The 13,338-nt window shown below is 44.3% G+C and overlaps 1 protein-coding gene across 6 annotated transcripts in view; it reads right to left on the bottom strand.

Annotated features, from left to right (window-relative positions):
- The window catches only part of LOC119648308, a 680,254-nt gene that overhangs the window by 643,367 nt on the left and 23,549 nt on the right, over positions 1-13,338 (bottom strand). The window lies entirely within an intron of this gene.

Here is a 13,338-nt window from a genome sequence, read left to right as displayed (position 1 = left end):
AGAGCATAGAGTGAAAGTTTTGCGAATTTAACTACATCTCGTCCAATCACACCTATGAATGATGTTCCTACATCCATTCATATTCTCATCGAATTAGCAAGTACACATTGAGATTATACTGCTAAGGAAACTCCCGAAAATAAATAAAATAGCTTTGTTTGATCATCATCACCGTATCCGATAAAGACCTGCCTTAGTAAGGAACTCCAGACATCCCAGTTTTGTGCCGTGGTCCACCAATTCCTAAAAGCTATCTGACCAACGCCACCGCTTCATTTCAGGCAGGGTGTGCCCCGTCTTCTTTTTGTACCATAGATATATCCCTTACAGACTTTGCTGGCTTGATCATTCTCATCCATACGGATTAAGTGATCCGCCCACCGGAACCTATTGAACCGGATTTTATCCACAGCCGGACGGTCATGGTATCGCTCATAGATTTCATCGTTATGTAGGTTACGGAATTGTCTATCCTTATGTAGGGGGCCAAAAATTCTTCGGAGGATTCTTCTCTCGAATGCGACCAAGGGTTCGAAATTTTTCTTGCTAAGAACCCAAGTCTCCGAGGAATACATGAGGAGTGGCAAGATCATCGACTAGTAATGAGACGTTTCTAGCGAAACATTTTCTGAAAGCTGAGCAGTGCGAACAGCTTAGGAGGAAACTCCTCCTAGCTGTAAGGACTGCATCCGCCCAAGGCATTAAGCTTTGCTTTGAGTCGGTAAGTGTATACCGTAAAATGTTGCCGCTGAACTTTGCCGACGAAGACACGAACGAGTGGCTCAGGCAGTACTGCTCCTCCCTCAACTATGTGTGGGAGGGTGCGCGATTAACCTTGAAAAGGGTCTGTGAGCTTCCATCGATTAAAAAGTACTTCCTCTGGCTTCCAGAAGAAGAGCGGAATGGTGCTGGGGTTCTGGAACAACTTGGTGTGCAGAACAACCTCAACACTTCCATCTGGTTGCTGCTAGGCAGCAAAACAGGGGAGAGAGCCGATAACTTTCGCCACTATCGGCGTTCCCGAACCCGGTGTTCAGAAGGTTCCGAAAAAATCGTGCTGCCGGCTCTAATATGGGCTAGAGACCGTCACGTTACAAGTGTCATGCAGCCCTCGGCATCTTCATCTGAAAGGTAGATGTGGTGCGACATTTCCCAAATAAATTTGCAGCATTGCAAAGCGGCGACTGCACTTATCAGTCGTCTGATCAACAGCTGCAAGACATTTATATACCTCATACAAGAACCGTGGGTTGTTGGTGGGGTAGTCAGTTGCCTAAACTTCTAACATGCTGCCCTGTTGTATGTCAATAAAAGTAATTGACCCCGATCCTCCATGGTAGACTCAAAAGACTTCCAGGCTAATTTGGTTAACAACCAATGTGATGGCGACACCACATCAGCTAAGCTAACCATAAAAAGTCAACAGGGAGATGAAGAGATACTATGGTGCTCTGCATATTTTCCCTACGACGCAGAAGACATTCCCAGTGGAACATTCATCAGAGCTATCCAATATACCAAAAGTAGAGGCATAGGGGTAATAGCAGTGTGGCGCGGCAGGATTCGCAGCATTCGAAATTTATTTCGAATGTTGCGAATGCGAACAAATAGATGGCGCCGAACTATCCACTTTGTAGAGCTCGCCACGGGAGTGGAAGACTAGCGAGGAAAGTGTGCCATGAGTTAGGGGCAGAAAGAAACACATGAAGCGAGAAGATTCTCTTCTGCCTCTAACGTGCAAATAGTCGTTTGCTCTTACTGATTCATTAAAATAAATAAATTATAATTATTTCATCTATCGAGTATTGATTGTAAAAAACCTAGTCTATGTTCCGGTGTACCTAAAAATTGTGGTTTGCAAAGAAGTGGACTATTTTAATTAAAGCAGGATGTGATGTCAACGCTCACCACATATGCTGGGGAAGTTCGAACATCGAGACTACTGGAGTATCTAGTAGGAACCAATTTGCAGATCCTAAATGGGGTAATCAACCCACTTTCCTCAACGTGGTCAGGCGAGAGGTCATCGACATCACGGTGGCACCCCCCGATATCGCGTCTCTGATTGGAGAGTAGAGAGTATCAAACGATATCACACTCTCGGATCACAGACACATTGATTTCGTTATGGGCATGGATCCACCTCCACCCACTCGACCTCAGAATCCGAGGAAGACAGATTGGGTGATGTATCAAATAGACTTGAGCGTCCGAGTCACGATCCCTGGGAAGCGCATCAAATCCATTACTGGAATTGAGAAGACAACCCAGATGATCACAACTAGCATGAGAGAAGCTTTCGAAGAAAGCTGTCCGCTCAAGATGCCAAAGAAGAGTAAAACACCATGGTGGAACTCGGATTTGGGAAAACAGAGGAGAACGACAAGGATGCTCCTCAATCGTGCTCTGAAGGGTGATTCAGGCGCTAGCTGGAATCGCTATAAAGAGGCACAGAAGGCTCTAAAGAAGGACATAAGATTGGCTAAACGATCATCATGGAAACGCTTTTGCGAAGAAACTAACTCCCTTGAAGCAACCTCAAAACTGAAGCCGATTCTGGTCAGAGAACGTAGCCAGAAACTGGGTTATTTACGTTTACAGAACGGGAGGACACAGAAAGCGATGAAGGAACGACAAACCATTTGCTTGAAATACACTTCCCAAGCAACATCCAGAATCTAATCTCGGGGCCAACAGGTGCACACAGCCCTCAATCGAGAGACTGGAATCTGACATGCAAAGTAGTATCACTGGAGCGAGTGAAATGAGCATTTAACTCGTTCCATAGATACAAGTCTGCAGGTCCGGATGGCATCATCCCTGCGCTAGTAATAGAAGGAATGGATGCCCTGGGTCTACACATTCGGAATATATATCCTGCATGCCTAGCACACGCTTATATTCCAATTAAATGGCGGGATGTGAAGGTGTTGTTCATTCCCAAACCAGGAAAACCCACCTACACAGACGCAAAAAGCTCTCGACTGATCAGTGTAACGTCCTTTCTGCTAAAAGGACTAGAAAGACTAGTAGATCGGTTCATAAGCGATACACATACGATACATACATACACAGATTCCTAAGTGGCCACTTCACCATAGGCAACACGCCTACCAGAAAGTCAAATCCACGGAGACAGCACTCCATGAACTTACAGCAAAGATTGAAAAGGCGATATCCAAAAAAGAATACGCTTTAGGCGCACTCATGGACATCGAAGGTGCCTTCAATTATGCCTCATTCCTGGCAATTTGTGATGCGGCAAGACAGCATGGAATCGAACCGCTGCTAATCAATTGGATCCTTCACATGCTAGAGTGGAGAAAAATCCAAATATCGGTCGGCCAGAAGTCTATTGAAGCAGGTCTTAGGTGCTGCCCACAGGGAGGGGTTCTCTCCGCGCCGTTGTGGCTCTTTACTGAGTATATTAACCAGTTCGCTTCAAAAAGCGGGACATTTTTTGAAATTGAAATGTTGGGTTTAAAGTGTACGAATAATTATTATAGCGATCATCGTTGATAGAATCAAATTTCCAAAAAAAACTTAATAGTCCAGTCATTGAAGATTTCAGCCTCCGACTTCTTACAGTCAAGACCGACATGAAATTTAAGGTGAGAGTAGAGGGTGGCATAAGAAACAGACGTTGTATAGCGCCGATGTGCGTCTCAAACAATTTCTAAATCCCTCCACACAGGCTATTCTAACAATTTACGAAATCTCTACCCTTTCCCACATTTTTAAGATTTTGTTTAAATCTTATGGCATGAAATTTGCGAGGGACATTACACAATGAATGACATCATGCCATGGAAAAATGAGATATATGATTTTTTTTCATGGAATATAGATATGTAGGGTAACAAACGTCTTTTTGTAATTTTCTAAGTTCTGTTACTAGTTGAAGGGGGATATCGGTGGCTAAAAAGGAACACTGCAATCTGCGAGACAAACATTGGTCGTAAACATATTTGAAGGATGCAAAACTCACATTAATTTCACTGTTTAGAATGACACTTGCCTCGATGTAGCTCTACCGACAAACGATGCTATGATCACCACTTTAGCTCAAAATGGCGAGTCTTTGCCAATTTTCTTCAAAAGCCTATCATCGGAACCTCTGATCTTCAAAGCAACCCATAACATTCGCGAAAGATAGCATAGTCCCCACCCTGAAATTAAAGATTCCTTTGAAGTCCCCAAAGAATTATTCACCTAGTGTCCGCAGGCTAGCTCCAGGTTGAGCTGAGCAATCGCAAAGGAAATGCTGGAGGGTCTCCTCCCTCCTCCCAGACCAGACCAGACCACCGTGGTCTTGTATGCATTTGTGGCGGAGCGGGCAACTTGCGGTCGGATATCGAAAAACAATTTTTGACAGCGACAGCGGTACAATCTGAATTTACTAGAAAATTAAGTAGAGAAGCGGGCAGTGGAGTTTGTCGACTAAGATTAAGGAAAATAATATTTTTAAATAATTTGATAATAACTCGGCCGTAGCCGGTCCCAAGCCCAGTTGTGAAAGGAGGCGGGATGGATAGCTTCAGTTTGAATGACGGTACACCACCGCAGCGTCTAAGGGGGTAGGTAAGAGAAATGCCGGAACTTTCCAGTACAGATTACTCACTGAGGAAGCTACCACCACACCTAGCAGTTAGGTTTAAAATGCACTGCCAAAAATGAGGAGAAGGGGAATTTTAAGGCCCGATACGGATAAACGCCTGGTATCGTCTGACTTGCTGACTGGGTGAGACCCCCGTAATGGACAACACGGCGTCGAAACCACTAATGGACGTCTAGGCGCCACAATAACCAGATGCATTGCTCCGCCTGCTGCAGCTGCTTCGCGAGTGGATAAAGGGGACTGAGGAAATGAACCTCTTTCTCATCCGCTCCTACTACGAAATAACGGTGAGGGCCGGTACAACCTCTAACCCTTGTCACACTAGAGATTCTTCGAGCATTTCCCGCAAATAATGCACGTGACCGTAAAGCTTCCCCGCTGAAGTTCGACACAAATTCCAAAGACCGTGTATAGAATTCTCGAAAATGGATCCGTTGCATAGACCAAGTACTCCTCGTTCTATGCATCTTCAGAAACTCTGAGAATTCTATCTCAAATCACTGATGAGATCGTATCTCGGATGTCTGTTGCGGATGTTACCGAAGAGGAGGTTCAACAAGCCATAAACAGCTCGAAGACCAGAAGGGGAGGAGATCGAGTGCAGAATTTCTGGCATAAAAATATACAAATTCATAACGTCCATTATTAGTGGAAGGATCAATGTGCACCTCGAGACCAACAACATTCTGTCCGAGGAGCAGAAGGGCTGCCGAGTTGGGTCAAGGGGTTGTAAAGAGCAACTCATTATCGACTCGGTAGTTGTAGGACAAGGAACTAGAGGCCAAAGAAACCTATTTAGTTGCTATATCGATTGTGCCAAGGCTTTTGGTAGCGTCCCGCATACCTGGCTAATCGATGTCCTATGTCTGTACCGCGATGAGTCCCATTTGGTCTTGCATGACACTGGACCCCCTTTCATGGCTATTGAATGTTGCTAGAGGGCATGGTTTTGCAATAAAGTGTGGCTTACGTGCTAAGTGCGAAATGACACACTTGATGTACTTAGATGACATCAGGTTGCATGCTTATACTGACAATCACCTTAGAAGTCTGCTACGAATAGTAGTCAAGTTTAGCCGTGATGTTGGGATAGATTTTGGATTAGACAAGGGTCGAATTCAAGCCATCCACAAAGGTCATCACGAGCCGCATCATTCAAATTGGAAACAAACCAGCCGGTGAATTTTGAGGTAGGAATTTTCCGAGGGAAATTTGCAAGTATTTGAAGTTTTCAAGCAGAAGATTCGTTAGAGGGTACCAGAATATTCAGCCGGAAACTACGCGCACCAAGAAACTGCCAACAGTCTGGCCAACCCGTCAACTCACTTATTCCCCTTATATTCCTACAACCGGGCACCCTCCTTGCGATGATCATGTCACTGAACACAATAGTTTAATAGTCGCTTGGCGCTCGGATCATTCCTCAGCCACGACAAGCTGTTATTATTCACAGACCTCCGCCTGAAAAACACTGTCGATTGCCGAGATACTTACTATATATGTGTATTCGAGAAAACCCCCGCGCCGACTCCATAGATTATCTTTGATCCGTTGGTGAAGAATATTGCATCATAAACTTACAACACGTTGTCCATCTTGCACTCTGCTCAAGGTGGAGAGCCGATAACAAAATTTCTTTTAAATCTGGGCTTGCGTGGTCCGTTGGGGTGGCACAGTAAAGTTTCCGAGATACATCGTATAGGATTGTACTATGCCCGTAGACTTACGGCACTATGGCCGTAATCTGACAGTTAATATGGAAAACCTGAAGGAAGAGATGCAGGAGTACACTGGGGCCATCCGCCGAGTACGACTGCAGAGCCCCAGCTGAACGTGAACTCTTGATTCTTTAAATTCTATCAAACTTGGTTTTATTGTAGATTATATTGTACGTTCCGTGCGAAGATTCTCCTATGGGCGTAGAAGGCTACAAAGGCCTTCTTAAACCTCGGTTCTTTGTTAACTTTCAATTCAACTTGGGATCCAGGATCACACTCCGATACTTTACATTGTAAGAGCCAATATTTGTCCACTTAATCGCGGGAGGTGGAATTCGGGTATCCTTACCTTGGTGATAGACAGCATCAACTCTGGCTTAGTCGGCAATCTCCCAAGGCGCCCTCCATGATTCCGCTCATAACCAAAGGAAATATCCCGGGTACCAATATCACCAAGTCATCGACATGCGCCACCACCTTCATCTCACTCGTGTACAATATGCGTAGAATTCCATCTATCACTATCAGCGAGAGCACACCACTCCGGTGCCGATGAGGAAGACGGAGCAGCATCCTTGTCATCCAAACCAAAACTACGTGGTGGCGCTGAGATATGCTGTACTCACTATGATTTGCTGATCGTGATGCAGTAGGCAAATGCTTCAAAGCCTAATCAGGGCAATCAGACCCGAGTCAGCATGAAAACTCATCTAAAGTAGCATTAGGTCACGAAACCTTATCAGGGGTATACTGATACCATGCGAAGCGACGCAGCTCCTGAATTTACATGTCTCAGGAAAATTTCTGACTCAAGTGCGTTCAGCCCGGTTATAGCGGTTGGCTCCCTAGTGGGATTTTGCAGATCATTGTGGTTACGTTCAAGCGAACAGCATTTCAAAACGGATGCCGTACTTCATTTAGGCAAGTCAAGTATAGACTGGTACCGTTGTATTTGTTTCAGTGGAGCGCTGAATGTAGTCACAAAATCAATCCACGTCTTAAGAAGACCATGAGGTTAAGTCAACTCGACAGTTCATCATCAGCATCATCATCATCAACGGCGCAACAACCGTTATCTGGTCTATGCCTGCAATAATAAGGAACTCCAGACATCCCGGTTTTGCGCCGAAGTCCACCAATTCGGTATTCCTAAAAGCTGTCTATCGTCCTGACCTACGCCATCGCTCCATCTTAGACAGGGTCTGCCTCGTTTTCTTTTTATACCATAGATATTGCCCTTATAGACTTTCCGGACTGGATCATCCTCATCTATTGAGCCGGATTCTCCGAAGAATACATGAGGGCTGGCTCGACAGTTACTCACGTTAAACCAAGACGTAACCTCCCGTGGCAATGACCATTTGCTATATTTTTCAGGGCACGAGACTTTGTCTCTGTCGGTTCGGATGTTTTTTCTGGCGAGGATACATGCTGTCGGTTCCTATAAGTGTCCCTTGTCCTACGGAATAAATTGTAAAATTTACTTTGAAACCCTTTCATGGCACGGCTTCCACCGATTGCAGATTCATCTACGCTTCCCTCAATATGATCTGCTGAGTAGGCGGATTGTCAATCCCCGCAGACCGTCGATCTTCATCTCCTCCATCAGCTCGGTTTGGTCGATCAACATCTTCTCCAACAGCTTGGTTTCACGTAATCGTAGCGACATAAGAACTGAGAAAATCCCTGGTAAATCTGTCCTCGCTTGTTATTACGTGGAACCCATGGACCACCTTTAAAAAATCAATGCAAGCGAGGCATCAACCATGTTCCCCTGTCCTCCATTAGATGCTCGATGACCATCTCTGATAACCTGGCCTGATGACTGGTCTAAAACTTAGGCGCCAGTTTGTCGCTAGCGGGATTATTATCCGCCAGCGTCTCTCGTAAGCGACTCCACTATCAAAATTCAAGCTAGTTTCAAGGATTTACATTCAACGCCCCTTATAATCAAGAAATGTATATCTACTTTTCGCACGTAGCCCCTAAAACTCAATTTATACAAATGTAAGTTTGAAAGATCTCGTATACTCCCACCAAATTGGGCGACTAAAATACTCAACCATTACTGAGTAAATTAGGTGCAATAGACTCATAAATAAGTGGCATCCATAAAATCTTTTTCTCGACCCAGAAACCACTTCAAAAGTCACCCTAAGTATGTAAAAGAACTCTTATTTCAAATATTAATTACATAAATTTATGTAAACATAAGCATCTCTTATTCTTGCTACATTTCCGGGAGTCCTGAAATTTGCAAATAAATTTTCCACAGGACACAAAATTCGAAATTTAAATTAGTCTGCTTATCACTCCTCCGTCTATAAACAAACCTTCCTCGTTATTCCCCTAAAAATACGAGTACCTAAATATATCCTCGCAAGGTTGGCTAGACCAGCTGAAATCCCTTCAGTCTCGCAGACCCGCTCTACTCTACTTGAATTTCATTATTTATCAATTCATTCTGCTTTCTAAATTACCATAAAATTCTAAAAAATTCTCCTCCCCTAATATCCAGTTCGCATGCCAATGAACATGACTTTATTACAATAACCGAAAAACAACCCTTGCAAACATTTCTCCGTGTCGCACATATTTTTCTTTCCCCCGACCCGAAGGGATCTATCTAAATTGTGAACATTTTTTATTATCAAATGATAAGCCAATTCCTGGGTGTCCTCTCCTTCGCCCCCACGCAGATTCTTTCCGTCCACGTTCTACCGCTATCTCTATATCCCTGGGGAGCGGTCCAGACTGAAAGATAAAATATTTGAAATAGTCGCACATTGTGAATTCAATAAATCAAATCGTGGCAAGGCCAGTTTTCCACTTTCCTTGGCATTTCACTCACGTTTCAATACATGATTTTTTCGCTTTTATATGAGCGGAAAAGCGTAAATTCAGATATAGAACAGACGAAAAGTCGTAACCTCTGTGCACGCCCTGACTTCTATCTGAATATGTTGAACAACCATAGTGTCAGCGTGTCACAGAAAATATATTGTATATGATGAGAAAATATGTTCATAAATGCTCCTGGAATGGTGGGAAAAAATTATATGACGGTTGTCATTCTGTCACGTGCCAATTTATATCAATTTATTTGATATCGTGGAAACATAAGTGCCAAGCATATGTTTACTTGCCCAGCCAAATATATTCTGGGATAATCGGGAGAGTATGGCGAAATCTCTGACGAGCATAAGGGATAACGAAGGATACGCGCTGAAGACAACAGTGAAATCAACTTTCCTTCCAGAAGCAGCTTCTCGAATTCAAATCAACCCTTATCACATGTACATTGAGAAAGAGTGACGGTTCCTATTACTGACCTTGCTATGGATTTCATATTCCCAGCAAAGCGGTCGACAGGGTCACTCTAAATCCGTACAGTGCAGAACAGTTAAGTTCCGGGGATATTTGAAAGAAACGTCAAGCATATAATCAAAATCCGGCTGCCCGGCATCGGTTCACTATAAGTAGCCCTATTCAAACATGACCTTCTGGAAGAACACGAATTATTGGAAGAACGACAGAAGGCTAGGAAATTATATTGAATCACACGCACTACTGAATAAATTCTGCCATGCTATTAACATAGCATGTTGGTCCCAAGGCCAGGTAAAGGAGAAGGGGTTGAGGCAACGTACTTTGTACTATCCTCTGTAAAGCAAAAATAAAGTGCGGAGTAAAGTAGAGGGAAAGAGATCAATAAAGTATAGATGGAGTTATTCAACTACGCTAAATCTTATCTGATCTCTCTTGGTGACAGGTCTCGCGATGCATCCAATGTCGTTAGAAACAACATGATCAGATCGAGTAACAAGTCACAGGAGGACAGGATCCTGTCGAGAAATCGGCAAGGGTTCTTGATGCATGAACGGCGTCAGGACGTAAGTAAGTTAGTCCCAGCAAAACAAATACGTATCTGCACGCTAAATATTGGCACCCTAACTGGAAAGACCGAGGAACTCGCAAGAGCTCTTCGGAAAAGGCGCATTGATATGCGCTTTGTAAGAAACCCGATGGTCTGGTGCCAAAAGCTACAACTTAAAATGCGAACGCAGAAAAATGGCTATGAACTTCTCTATTTTGGTAGTCCACACACTCAATACGGTGTTGGCATTGCCATCTCACAGGGTTTCCGCGATACCATTAAAAAAGCCGAACAATTTGGTGACCGGCTGACGAAGCTCATCATTATATCATCTGATCGCACTATTCACTTCTTTACCGCATACTCACCATAGGTCGACCGAGAAAGGTGCCTTCTGACAACTTCTCGATTCTGACTATATTATTATTTTCGGCAACCTTAATGCCCATGTAGTGAAAAAGCAGATTGTAAGAAGTGTCATAAGGAGAGAGTTTGGAGCGCGCAATGAGGGTAGCGAGCGTACAATCAATTTTGCGGACACCCATGACCTTGTATTTAATGAATACATGGTGCATCTAACGATTGTCTCACCTTCCAATATTTTATAGTGGGAATAGAAAAACGCAAATTGACTATAAGACGCCGACATTTTACCACCGTCACTGATTGCAAATCTGTTCCCTATCAGAGCATCGCACCTTAACATCGCCGTTGATTGCCGGTTTGTGAATCAAGCCACCGACAAAACAGCGTGAGGAACGCACTGTCCCGGAGCGCATTAAATGGTGGCGATTTCATTAGAAGAAAGAAAAAATGATCTCACTTTCGCGATTACCAACCATAACGAATGTGGAAGAATCGTGGAACATGGTCCACAAAGTAGCCTCTGCATTCCTCACAGCCACCAAACCAGGTAAGCGCAACATCAACCGAGATACTTGGCTTTGGAATGACGATGTTGAATGAAGGGCCGTGAAAAGAATCACCTCTACCAAAAGTTTCTCGACGATAAAACGCTCACCAATTGGCAAATTCATAAGAATGCCAACCGGGAAGCAAAGAAAGCGATCGCTGTCGCCCGAGCCGTCCATTACAGACATCTTCACGATAAACTGGACACTCGGGATGGCGAGAAAGATCTGCGTCGACTTGCCAAAACCCGACACAAACGCACACAGGATTTCGAACACTTCTGTTGCGTTAATCACAAGAACGATGCTTTGCTTACCGACCGTCGGGCAAATTGGTCACGAAACCTCACCAGGGGTATACTGGTACCTTGGGAACCGAGATAGCTCCTGGACTCTCATACTTCGGGTGAACTCCCGTTGTATATGAGTACAGCTCGGTTATTTGCGGTTGGCCCCTTAGTGGGAGCTTCATGGGTGTTGTGGTTATGCTCAAGCGAGAAGAGACCTTCGGGCCTCAGCGTGGTGTTGCGTTTCAACACGGGTGCCATAATCCTTAGTTCGGTAGAGATTTAGGTGGGTCTTGCATCCACCAGTATGAATGCTAAGTTATGCACTTGGTGTAGGCTGGTACCGTTGTTGCTTGTTACAGCAGGGCTCTGATTGTGGTCACAAAATCAATCCGTGTCCTAAGAAGACCGTGGGATTAAGTCTTCCAGACAGGTGCTCAGGTAAAACCCTCAAGGACTTAACTGTCAGCGCGGCTGAAGTCGAGCAAGCAAAAAAACACCAATGAAATCGGGGAACAAGACCTGCCGACATAACATCTGACCTCTGGAAAGCGAAGAACTGGGACCCTACACTGTGGCTCAATGAATTCTTTAATCAGGTTATTCAGGAAGGTAAAGCACCTTCTGACTAGCAAGAAAGTACCACAGTTCCAATATAGAAAAAGAAAGGTAATATAGCAGAGTGTTCAAATTATCGTCTGATCCAGTTACTTTCCCATACCATGAAGATCGGTGAACGCGTTCTTGACAATCGTGTTCGTGAAATCGTTGAAATAGCCGGATTTGTCAAGACCTACGAAACTATTAACGGAATACACGATGCGCGGATACACATGAAGAAACACCGTGTAAAGCATCGTCCTCTTTGCATTGCATTTCTGCATCTAGAGAAAGCGTTTGACCGTGTGCCACACGAGTCCATCTGGTATACTCTACGACAACACTTAGTACCAGAAGATTTCGTACGCTGGGTTCAATTGCTCTATCACGATATGAAAAGTAAAGTTCGAAGTGTGGCGGGTGTATCAAAGCCGCTTCTTGTCTCGGTTTTTGCATCAAGAAAGCGTCCCCTTACCGCTTCTTTTTGTTCTAGTTAAGGACAGCAACTTGTCCAAAAATGGAATAATCGCCTAATGCAACACAGTCTCAGATTAAATCTGAATAAAACTGAATTTTTGACGGCCGATCCCCATGGAACAGGCACAATCACTGTCAGCGACAGCGATCTGCCCAGAACTGAGCGATTTAAACATTTCGAGCCAATGCTATCCGCTAATGGGGAACTGTGTTATGAAATTGTTTAACGCATTAGCGTAACCTGGATGGAGTGGCATTCTGTGTGGTCGATGTATCATCGAATGTCTCAAATCTAAAATTGACCGCAATATCGTCCGTCTTTCCCCTCTCTATGGTTCTGAGTGTTGGCCGACTATAAAAGGCAATGAGCGGCGTCCTGTGGTAACGGAGACGAAGATGTTGCGTTAGACTATTGGGATGATATGTTTTGAACACATCTGAAATGCGGATATCCGCGATCGATATGGGGTTGCAACGATCGTGGAAATATTGCGACAGAGCTGTCTTCGACGGTATGGTTACGTAATTGGCGCTAACGAGAATTCACTTCACACTTGTCAAGATTAGTGTGAACATCGATGGAAGCGACCAAAAGGCCGACCGAAACGACGGTGGTTTGATACGTTGAATGGGGTTTTGAAAGCCTCGCGATTGCATCCTGATTAGGCTTTCGATTGAACCAATGGCGAAACCGATCACGGCGAGCCGACCCCGCTTGTGAACGGGACAAAGACTCGAGAAAAAAAAAAGATACGCATTAGTGAATAGTTGAATAAATTCAAGGCATTTGCTTCACACAGGAACAGGAACCAGAATCTATGGTATTCTTACATTGATAGTCGAGCAAATA

Source organism: Hermetia illucens, chromosome 1 (genome assembly GCF_905115235.1).
Source record: "Hermetia illucens chromosome 1, iHerIll2.2.curated.20191125, whole genome shotgun sequence".
Taxonomy (NCBI): Eukaryota; Metazoa; Arthropoda; class Insecta; order Diptera; family Stratiomyidae; genus Hermetia; species Hermetia illucens.
Note: the sequence above shows the minus strand (reverse complement) of the source record. Positions and strands in the feature narration are given on the sequence as shown.